General features: G+C 38.6%; 1 long non-coding RNA gene across 9 annotated transcripts in view; it reads right to left on the reverse strand.

Annotated features, from left to right (window-relative positions):
- Positions 1–1205: 1205 nt before the first annotated feature.
- The window catches only part of LOC125321860, an 89579-nt gene continuing 78539 nt past the window's right edge, over positions 1206–12245 (reverse strand). For 3 of the 9 annotated variants that reach the window (XR_007201726.1, XR_007201715.1, XR_007201728.1), the window contains 2 exons: positions 5401–9269; positions 1206–1942 (listed from right to left, as the gene is read on the reverse strand). This is a non-coding gene — a long non-coding RNA (uncharacterized LOC125321860). The remainder of the gene's footprint in view (positions 1943–5400; positions 9270–12245) is intronic. The other 6 variants (XR_007201737.1, XR_007201738.1, XR_007201732.1 and 3 more) reach the window with 5 other exon arrangements.

Below are 12245 nucleotides of genomic sequence, written 5' to 3' on the forward strand. Positions count from 1 at the left end.
ATGGCAGTGTCCAGAAACACCTTCTTGACAGAAGCTTTCCTTTATTTTCCACATTAATGTTCTTAGAAGCCCTTCAACCCCATTGTTAACACATTGGAGTATTTTAAATAGACACAGAAAATAATTTATGTCTGATTTACAACAGCATTTATTATCATATTTCCATGACCATCATTTAACTTTCCACTATATTAATAACTAAGACCAATTTTACCTAGCAAGCAATCTAAACCCTCAAACTTGACAAAAATATCCTGTGCTTATTTCTCTTTCTAACCATCAAAAAAAGTCACTACAACAACCCTGGGTATCAGCATTTTTTCCTGTGTGATTCACTTACACCAAGCAAACCCTCTAGACCTACAATTTTCCTTTTTTGAATTTCTGCTTAACCAATATGATCAACAGGTCCCCTTCTCTGTGGGTGGTGATAATGTCAGTACACCACTGCCCAAATAACCTTTCCCTATAGGGAAATGCTAACATTTAACTCTTTAAATTTAAACCATGTGTATTTTGGTCTCATAACTGCACTCTGTATTAACTGCCTTTTGTTATGAATTTGTATCACTAAAAATCTTAATGAAACCAGTTATTGGAAATGTTAAGTGCAGTAGACATCTAAAATTGGTGTATGAGCTAACATATTTAAAGGGTGACTAAATATTTTACCCAACCATTGTAAGCATGTTTTCAGAATTACTGATGACACAGCTCTGCATATGTTCAATGTAAAGATGTGTCTCAGAAGAGCTGTTCCTTCCAGCCCGTTCCAGGGAACATAAACAATGGCTTTCAAATGGTTTCTATCTCTTTCCTTCAACTTATCCAGAAACATAAAGTGTCATTCAAGTACTGCCTACATGAGACCTCCACCAAGAAGAGCAATTTCTGTGTGCATTGATCACTTCCATTTTCCCTGCTGGTATTCCCTGTGAGAGGCGCTGCCACTGCACATGGTCTTTGTATGCATTGCCACTGGGTGACCACAAATATACAGCAGCCAGTGTAGGAAAAATATTGGTATTTGGGACAAATACTCAAACCACAGATTCAACGGTTTCCCCAAACTAAATTGTTCCTCAGTAAAATTTAACACAACTGCAAATATTAAAAAACTAATACATGGATTAGCTCTAAAACTGCAATTATATTAAAAAATAGTGGAGGGGAGAGGTGGAAAGACTGTATAAAATTTTTAAGCGTTTTCTGTAACCTCTAGAAATGAAACAGTTTATTTAATGTTTACACATATGATTTAGGTAGTGTTTACACAGTTCTATACTTACGGTCATTGTTTTAATTATACATTCCATGTTTCATCATGTAGATGTGTTATTTAATACATATATAATGTAAAAAAATTATCTTTGGAACAGTATTTTTTAAAACAGATACCAACTCCCCGGTACAAATTAGCACTGCCTTTTCTTTTTTAATCTGAATTCTGTAGCAATTTCCATAAACTATCTGTTTCACTGCCCAGAATATCCTCCAGTCCCCTGGACTAATATTAATAAAAGGAATGTATTTTCCCAGTCTGTCTGGGGAAGGCTACAGGGGCTGACAAATTATATTTTGAAAAAACAGTCATCTGAGATAGTTCTATCACCTCAAGTTATTCTGTGGGCTTGGTCACAGATTTCAGGGTGCTTAGGTGTTAGCTCTCCAAGGCTTGCCATAATGTGAATTCTTTCCCATTTCACAGACTTTCCATTAATTCCCAATCCATAAACTTTTATCACATGCCCTGATATTTGGTAAAATCTTTAGAAATGCCATTATACCCTTCTTAAGAGACAAACCATTCCCAGTTCTCTGTAGGAGTTTTCTTCCACCTTCATTCAAGATCAGATTCGCAGTGATCAGAGATGAATGACACCAAGAGGGTATCTGTTTCTTGTTTCAAACAACCATTGCAGCCATGCCTAAGGAGTCCATCCTGAAAAAGATTGATAAATACTTTAAAAAAAAAAAAGAACAGAGTTCACGGAAACAATTCTCTCTTTCACTTGCAAACTGTAAAATTAATATCGTGCTTTACTAAGTCAGATTTTATGATTGCTTTGTAAGTCACCGTCCATCATGACTTTTTCTGTAACCATTTTTTTAACTTCTACAAAAGTAGTCCAAATTCCTATCAATCATAATGCTAGTGAGTGATCTTAAAAAGTTCACAGGAAAGTGTTCTTTGTCTACACAATCCTAATCAATGCCTGTGGTGAATTTTATCCAGAATTCACTACTTTCCATTAGCTTTAATTTTATTTTAAGATGAGTTATATATTTTATACATATACCATATATAATTTTTATATATTATATACAACAAATTGCTCTTGTTATAAAATAACAATTCAGAAATGCTCAACCCCACATTGTGCAATTTATATATAACTATACTAACTAGTATAGTCAAGACTTTTAACTTCCCTCTTATTCAATAGACCATCAAAACTGGACCTCATTAACATAAGTTTCTAATTGCATATCTAATTAATGAATTCTTCAATTTAATTTCTTTAATTAAAGAAGTATTTTTTTAATTAAAGAAATATTTCTTTAATCCCTTCTATCCAAGTGTCTGGTACCTGAAATTACCGCTTTCTTCAGCAAAATTAGGTTGCTGCATCATGCCCAAAACTGGGAATTAAGCTTCCTTTAGCCAGACTCTTAAGAATTTTGAACCTCAAACCCCTACAGTCCTGATGAGAAGACCCAGGCTCCTGGCCAGGACCTTCCATGGTGCATTTGCTCAACAACAGCAACTCCCAACACACACACACAGGTTCAGTTCAGCCACTGTAATTCAAAGCAGACCCTTGATAGCATCCCATTGAATACAGCACCTCTGTCCTTGTTAGATATGAAAGTACTTTCCTGCCTCTATGCCTTGTTAACCTGACATAAAACACTTTTGACGGAATTACCTTCCCAGACGTGATACCTTTAATTTTGTTAAGCATTTGCAGAGGCATATTACCTTTTACAGCAGTTTTCTAAAGTGGAAATTCAGGTGCCTGAAAGAAGGTACCTAATGCCTGCAAGAATACCCTGGAGTACCCAGGATATTTGTGCAGGGCTGGCACAATGTGGGACCTACAGGTGACTTTTGACCTTTGACAAAATACCACACCTTTGAACTGGCACTGAGAAGCCAGATGGAATCCCTATGGGCTCTAAAATGCACAGGCCTATGTTTAGGCACATGGGTTTTTTCTAAAACTAGTAAAATAAGCCACCAAAATTAAAAATCAAAAGAGACTGAACATAATTTTATATGATTTCACTTAATTAAAAACCTGGGGGAAAATAGCAAAAACCTTGAAGAAATAATGACACTGAACTGTGCCATAAATCAAGTCTCTCCTGATGGGAGAGAATTTTCTAAAAGTCCTTGCAAGGAGTTTCAAAGATAAACCGAGACTTTTCCTTGAGTTTCAATGCTGCTGGATAGCTGTTTATTAAGTCTTATCAGAGGAACAGAGCCACTAGCGTGACCCAGGTACAGCACAGAGCACAGAAAGCAGGAGAGAAGTCTCTAATTATTAAGATTTACACAGCCTTTTAAAGATAATTTAACCAATGGTTACTAAAAACATATATTATTTTCACTTTCCTACCAATTATTCAGTAACACAGCCAGGAACTGCGGAATTCCCTATCCAATCATTACACACTACTTTTACTGCAGAACATGGAGTAGTAGAAGAAGGAGAAGAAGGTTTAGAGAACAACAACAATCCTCCATTTTGGTATTTTTCACTCTTATCTATTTACTACAAAGAGAAGCCCAAAATCTCTAAATTTTTCACCCTGTGACAATCTTACATAGTAGTCTATCACCTAATTCACACCACTGTATTTTCTAGTTCCTGTCTGACCTTTGGTAATTTTTTCCAAGGTTTGAGGCTAAAACAGTGTTGTTCAGGGGGGTAAGAACCCTTAAAAACAGGCAGAGAAATATTCTCGGCACTCTGGGTTCCTACATCTCCCCCTCCTGTTTGAGCCAAAAATACTTCCTTGGCAGCTTTGTCCGTGGCTCTAGTCTAGCACAGTGAAGTATACAAGGCACACATACTAAAAGAATTACAACAATAGTTAAAACATACAAACCTATCTTCAGAATTTTTCTCCATAAGGATGTAAGGTCAAACCAATTGAACAAATCGTTCAACAATGATCCACTTTCTTCTCCAAGTTTAGCTATTCCATCCTCTAATTGCCATATACTTTCATGGATGGATTTTGAATGATCTGACAAATTCATACAACACATACCTTCAAATTCTTCACATCCATGTCCATGCACTAATAGAAGATAATCAATTGCTGCTCTTTGCAGAGTCGCTTGTCTCACACTCTGAACATCAGTTAACATATCGCTCAGTGCGAGAGAGACAGCACGAGATTTCTTACTTAGCCAACAGCGCAATTGATCCAATTGTCTTAAGGCTGCTCCTGCAGCAGCACCAGGCAAAAGGAGAGCTGCAGAAAACCTTTGTCTAAAATTCCAAGCTGCAAATTTGTCATTACAATCAGATTTATATTGCTCATCAAATCTTTTCTCCCTACTCTTATGTTCTTTTATCACTTTTGCATTAGGTGTTAGCAAAGAAAGCTTTCCAAAGCTGCATGGACCACCCTTGACATTTGAGGGAATTGCAGGCCAAATTCTGTCCCCACAAATGAGAAACATCCCTCGTGGCAATTGCAATGGAGCCTGGTTGGACGGTGTGTTCATCTTTAAGGTTGAATTGCACCAAGATGTTGCATTTCTATATATTTTGTAATTTGGAGTGACATCTGTTATCTTGTCTTTATTTTGTTTCAACCCTGGAGAACTGAATACTACACAAAACTCCATCTTTATTGAACCAAGAATTTCCAATTCCTGAGGTTCGTAAGGAGCCTCCAGAAGGGATTTGGTCCAAATATCCCAACTTTCCATTGGATTTGAAGCGAATTGTGAAAGTTTTAGATTAGCATTTTTGGAAGGTGGCCATTTGTCTGCTGGTAGACTGACCAAACATATTGAAAATGGTTTCATTGGCCTTGAATGAGTTAGACAGATGGTATCTAGGCCTGATGCATTGGCCAAAATCTCCCAGACATTTTCTTTTGGTTGTTTTACTGGGAAAGCTGCATTGCTTAAGGCAATCAGTGAGATGATAAGGCACAAGTGTAATACCTGATGGAGCTTCATTCTCAACAGCTTTATCCCACATAGGAATCTCTGATCTTTAACACAACTTCTACCACACTCTTACATACAAAATTTACACCATTAACTTTCCCACTTTTTACATAAGACTCAGTCCACAGTTCTTGCACAGAAAGACAACTGATGTCTGTGGCATCGACAGTAGTGTTGACACTGATTCACGTCTGCGTGCTCACCTCCTTGTTCCTGGAGTTGATTCCTGCTTGTTGCTGGACTTGATAAGGTTTCCTGGTTTTTGCTGGAATCCACTTCGGTCCTGCGCCTGTTGAGACACAAGCATACCCTTTGCCCCAAGTTATTAGTTTAAATGCACTTTCAATTTTCCCTATCTCTGGATTTCTGATCTAAACCAAAGGGTTTGCCTTTAACTTTGCCTATATGGTGTTGGAAAATGTCTAATTATAAGCGAATTTGATTCTGCAAAAAAACTGGTTTTTAAAAAATTTAAAATGTACAGCGCTTTATTCAAGTTCATTTGAGGCATAGCCTCTGCCTCCCCCCTTTTTTTGTTTAACCAAAAACGGACTTTAAAGTTTGGTGTGTTCTTTCAATAATTGCTTACCTTGTAGGAAAATGAGGAATACCGAAGGAGTGATGTGCACCCTAACTCATTAAGAATTTATGTAGCTCTTTTGCTATATAAGCTAGACTATTGTTTGTTTTTATCTTTTAAAGTATACCTAATGATGCAAATGCTTGCAGAAAATGCTGACGTGCATGTTTCGCTATTTCTCCTGTGTGCAAAGAAGCAAAAACCGCATTGGAAAATGTATCCACTGGCAGATGGATATTTTTATATTTTCCAAAAAATGAGTATTTGGCTTTTGCCATTCTGTCAAGAGCCTTTTGAGCCTCAGGCGTAAGAGTCCTGGGAGACATGATGTCACAGTCTCCTCTTAGCAAGTCAAAAACTGAAGCAAGTCCATCATTGGTGTTCTCCAGTATACTGTATTTTCTAGTTCCTGTCTGATCATTGGTAATTTTTTCCAAGGTTGGAGGTTAAAACAGTGTTGTTCAGGGGGGTAAGAACCCTTAAAAACAGGCAGAGAAATATTCTCGGCACTCTGAGTTCCAACAAAATAACTTTGTCTAAATCTCATCCTTTCCTGTACAAAAATCTGCTGGAGACTATCATTGCTTGTTATCTAGATCCTATAAAGGCCATAATGAACTAGTCATATTCACAACACTTTTATACTTTCTGAATTCAAATTTTAGAATACCACTACATTTTCAAAGTTAAATACTCAAAAACTCAGCAAACATTAATACAGGCTCCATGCAAACCAAAGAATACAGCTTTTAGCTATTTTAGAGTGAAGTTTTTAATTCTATGTTTATATACTATTTTTTCTCATTCAGCAACTGAGCGCTTGATACTGTTCACAAGAAAAGTGTTGTTACATTTGTAATTAAATAACATCTTGGAAAAGACATGGCTGCCAACAGCACAACTATTTTACATCACTTCGCTGCAAATAAAAATTCTAAAAATGTAAAATCAATTCCCACTTTAATGTGCTCCTTGCAGCCAAGCCTTGGAACTTGTTTTCATGTTTTCCCTCAAGCAAATTTCCCTTGATTCCAGGAAGAGTTTGGCGGGCCATCATATCACAGTAGCACACAGTCCTTTGTAGTCCTTCTAGAAATGGCTGAGGAGAAGGTAAACCTGGCTGGACCAGTTAAACAGAAGATGATTGAGATGAAGTTACAAAAAAGAAGTTAGATACAGGGCTAAGATGTAGCAGGTGAAGTATTTCTAGAGGGGTGTGGAAGCTGTTGCATTGATGTTGTATGCAAGGCAAAAACAAAGGGTGCACACTTCTGCTTGCCTGTGTTTAAAGTAGATCAATTTAACTTAAAGTGATGCCAGGGGATTGGAAAGCTAAGCTTCTGGAAGAAAGTAATGCAAATTGTGTTTGTTCAGGTGAGGATGCTCTGGCCCAGACCTCTCAGCTACATGCTGATGCAAATGGTAGGGGGAAAACTATTTAATGTAAAAGGACAATAGAGATACAAGGTATCTGAATAAATGTAAAAGACAGAAAAACAGAAAAATATTTATAATCATCAGAGTTGTGATGGGTTGGAACAAGCTTCCAGCAGCACACAGGGTGGTCAAGGCATGTCCTGCATGGATTTCACAGTAAGTTTAGTTTTAACAGCCAAAGACTAGACTTGATAGACCAGGAGCCCTCGGTAATGAACCAGCAGGGTCTTGGTTCTTTACAACTCTGCCACAGCTTTCTGACTGTGATCATGAAACATCAAAAACAGTCTCTGTATATTAAGGGAGATTGCAGCTAATACCCAGATGAACACTTACAGGAAAACATAAATATTATAAGAGACATTAAAATTATTATGAGATTATTTTCTGCTTGAGGCTTATTTATGGAGTAGAAAGTTAAATACTACTTTTGGTTGCTTCAGACTAAATTCTAAACATTTCTGCTTTCAGTTGCTTCAATGAGATTACTCCAAGTTTACCTTGAAGTAAATGAGATCTGAATTCAACACCGTAATTCTTTGTTTCTTGTGGGAAGACTGATGAATATTGCTGATTTCATAGTCATGGGGGGGAGGGGGGGCAGTGAGTAAGCAGTGGTAAACATGTCACAGAAAACAGTAAAAAGCAGAAGACAGCTTTACGTCTGCCCTTTGCTACTTATAGGTCAAGATTACACACTGAACAAAGATTATTAAAAAACGCAGACCAGCCAGCTTTCACTTGGTTTTAGTTTGGAGTAAAGTAGCCTTCAAAAGCTATATTTTAAGCAAACTTTTTTTTTTTTCCTTCTTTGTCACAGCCAAATTCTCCAGTTCGGGAATTTACAATATTTTCCTTTTTCCAGAATGACACCTGCTGGTGGGAGAAGCATGGATGAATTGCAGATACTTCATAGGTTTGATAGTTGCTAACCAGACATATTCTCTGAGCATGCTCATCACCTGGGCACAGGCCAACTGTCGAAAATAAAGATTTGGAAACTGTAAAGGTGCTATAAGGAGTATGTTGTAGAAGTAATATAGTTTTCCAATATGATTTAATGCTTGCTCTTAATAAACCACGAAGCTACCTAGTACTAAGACAGTGCTTCCATGGTGTTTCACTGCTGGACACTAGCCCTATTTCAGGAAGCCCAGAGCATTACTATGTCAGCCAGAAGGAAACCCTCCCTACCCAATACAAAAAGCTGCTGGGCTGCTTCAAACTCTCAACTGCAAATAAAACCAGCTGCTAATGCAACTTTTTGTGCTTACCATCCCAAAAGACTAGATCTCAGAGACAAGTAGTGTGCACACGTTCCTGACTCGGTATGGGAGGACACAACTGTGAGAGACAGAAAGCAAGGTGTACCTTTACCAAAACTGTGACAGATACTGCTCAACGCACCAGGCAGTGTTAGGCTCTGTAATGGGCTTCCATATTCACAGCTCCTCAGCTGCTGGGTCAGTTGCCACAGCCTCCCCTACAGCTAAACCAAGTCAGACCAGAGCTTTTCACTCTTCCAACACATTTACAGCAATATTCCTAAAAGTGATTTCCAGTGCTAAGAACAATATACAACTCTATTTCCTTTTCTGAGCTGCATAACTATCTACTGTCTTCTGTAAAGGCAATCTGAAATTTAAGGTGCTCAAGACCCCGAAGAAGACTCTGAAATTAGACTCTAATCTAAACTGTATGTTTTAAACACTACTTATGAAGAAATTGCTGTGGAAAAAAAAACTAGTTATAAAGAAAACTACTATATATTAAATTCAGAATTAGAATTCAAGCAAACCTTTCAAAGTATTTACAAGACCATAGGCAAATAAACACATTCAAATGTGTTCCCCTTGGATAAGTGAATACATAGGTGTTGTTAGGGCATACCTCATTGTAACATCAGAAGGCACACTTTCTTGTTGATTACACTAGCTTGTTGATGGCATTAGACTGCAATTTAGGAGATTTGGTTTCTACACCTGGATTTATCATTGGCCTCCTTTATGGCTTTGAATGGGTAACTTCACAGCTCTGTTCTCTCAAGTATCCTGTCTGTGAAAAGAAGGTAGCATTGCACTATTCTCATGGTTAAAAGACTGATTTCCAAAAATTGATTTTATTTTGGTAAATGCAAACACATGAAAAGGGGGTACCTTTCTACAAACTTACTCATAAGACACACAAGACTTGAAAAGATAGTTTAGATCTGGAGAGTTTTTTAAACATTTTTTTTGCAAAGTTGATCAGAGTTTCAGTCCTACCTATGGTTTTACACACTTCTGTTTGTACTGTCCTTGTCACACATTTAATTATGACTATCAAAATCTGGAAACATGGTTACTGCAGTTTATCTTCCTTAACCTCCTTAACAAAGCAATGGCTTCACAAAGAGCCCAGCTGCATCTCAATGCTTTCAGAGTAGCCCAGGGTAAGCACTTTGCTGGGAACAGTAGCAGGCTGGAAGCAGGAGAGACTGAACTAACACCAAATCTGTGATTGCCTGGACATCCCCACATGGTTTGAGCTAGCTGAAAAGCAAAGAGGAAATTGCACAAAAGATGCTTGTGTAAATAGGTTCCTAACTTTTAGTGCTGGAGCCTGGGAAGCTTTACTGAAACAGGTTTTCTAGCTGCTTCCACTTAGCTCAGGGAGTGTCTACTTGAGCACACCATTATCAACAATTGACCATGACCATCTCCATTCTGTGCTAGAATCCAGCAAAAAGACACTTCTAATCCCGAAGGGATAACACTGCTTTTTGTGTCAGATTAGAGGTCAGCTTGAGTTTGAGCTCAGGTTACTGCTCACCTTTAAGCAGTCATTCCAGTTTTTATTGCCATACATGGGGAATGAAATGCATGCACGGGATACAAATAGCCTGGGATTCAAATAAACCTCTGCACAAGGATAAGAGCTCTGAATTTGGCCACGTTTTTCTCCTCTCTACATTCTATCTATCAAACTCACATTGCATGGAATAAACTTGAAGTTGGGAATACTTTCATATCTCATTCCCTTTATTTCACCTAGGACACTCTTAACTTCAACCCTTTAAGCCTTGCTCTCTGAGATGATGCGGGAGATGTGTGTGATTGCTATAGATCCCTCCAACTTCTTATTCAGCAGCTATTGGGAAACTGGTTTGGACCAGAGCACTGCAGCTGCAATGTTTTTAAGCACTCTCATCATTTCTGGAAATGTGTTTCCAGCATTATTTCCCATAGAAGCCCTTCCATCCCTTCCCCCACCACGCAGCATATGCCCCATGATGAGTCACAGCTCATCCAAACTCCCTTAGCTGCTAAACCGCACTATGACCAAGAAGCTCTTCCTCAAAGGCATTCTGGCTCCAGCTGACCTCCTCAGGGACAGCCACAGGCTCTGCAGAAGTAACCTCTAACATAAAAGTTAAACATTATTTCAAACTGATACACGCAGAACAGGACATAACCAGATATGATACCATAGTTTCATTTTCTCACTAGTTTGGCATGTGTAGCTTTTCTTCTGCCCAATGGACACGCTTTTCTTCCCCCTGTAACCAGCTTCCTCCAACTTTAGTTGGTTCTGTACTTCTAAGAGTACTTTCTTCCCCTCAAAAAATACGTCCTTGCATTCCTCTCTTTTGTCTCAAGCTTTCTTTACTTGTCTTACCTACATAATTTCTGTATTTGTAAGGGTTTTTATCAGGATGTACTTTTTCATTTGCCCCAGAGAAATTTGCCTCCTTCCAACCATAGTCCTTTGCAGTCAAGTCAGAGGGAACTGTTTATCTGTTGCATGCAGTAACTTTCGGCAGCACAGACACTCTGCAGCCCCTTCCCAGGGGGGAATTTGTCCCACAAGGATGAATACCAGGTAACATATAAGTTTTGGGAAAGTCACTTACTCTATACTGGCCTGAAGGGGTCTGGAAGACCCAGTTTCACAACTGGGGAAGTGAGTCCATTTCTTCAGAGTACTAAAGGCTGGTGAATGCTGAGAGTCTCCAGTGTGCAAGGGGATGCAGGGGCAACACTGGGAAGTGAAATACTGTGCCAGGAACCACAGCTCCTGGAAACCTGAACCAACCCCTCCATCTGCACATCTGTTTGTGGGTCAGATCTCATCACGAACACAAGTATGTGCTACTCTCACCACCCTCGAGGAAAGCCCACTGTGCTTTTTCCTGGGCAGAGTCTTCCTGTCCAGACCACAGGGCAGCAGAGAAGGTGTACACTGCTCTTTCCTTCCCTTTGGGAATGGTTGTGCTGTGTGGAAGTTTGACTGCCAAAAGTGATACAGATCCAGAACCTCAACAGTTCCCTGCACAGTGGAAGTAAAAAGGTTCCTGAGTGTTGCATATTTTTGTATTTCTGCTTTTTGCATTGTCTTTTTATACTTTCTACACCTTTTCTCTTTCTTGGAGTTGTTTGTCATTTTACAATCCTACCCGGAACACCAGAATGACACTTGTGGCTCTCCATCTAAAGACAAATGCTGTCAGCCAAAATTTCATATATTTTAAAGTCTGGTAAGAGCAAAGCAAGAGAGAATCCACACTGTGAGTACTTCTGCATCTGTGCAGGACTGCTAAACACTGCAGACTGCACAGTATATGATGTCAGTCCATGGGGGAAAAAATCATAATTACCTGACCCAAACCAGCAGATAGACTCAATCAAAAAATTGCTATTTCCTACTTTTCTCCACCTTGAATTTCCCCTATTTCCATATTTGTCTTCTCCTTCCCAGAGTTATATTTTATGGGGATATATCAAATATGTTGATGTACCACGGTTAGTTTTTACAAGGTGTCACTTTTCCAGTGACATCAGATTTTGTACAAGGTGGCGGCTTTTTAAAAATTAATTTTCCCCTCCTCCCCCACATTTACTATATAGAAATTTCGTTCCTTCAATATCTCTTTTAAAGCTTTGCACCCCTGAGGTTAGAATAATAGGTTAGAATAATCTTCACACCAATCTTTCCTCTCTTCATACACAGAGGAACTGTCTTGTCCCATAGTCCCTTTCCTCTTCATGAGAT

This window comes from Corvus hawaiiensis, chromosome 2, assembly GCF_020740725.1.
Source record: "Corvus hawaiiensis isolate bCorHaw1 chromosome 2, bCorHaw1.pri.cur, whole genome shotgun sequence".
Classification (NCBI taxonomy): domain Eukaryota; kingdom Metazoa; phylum Chordata; class Aves; order Passeriformes; family Corvidae; genus Corvus; species Corvus hawaiiensis.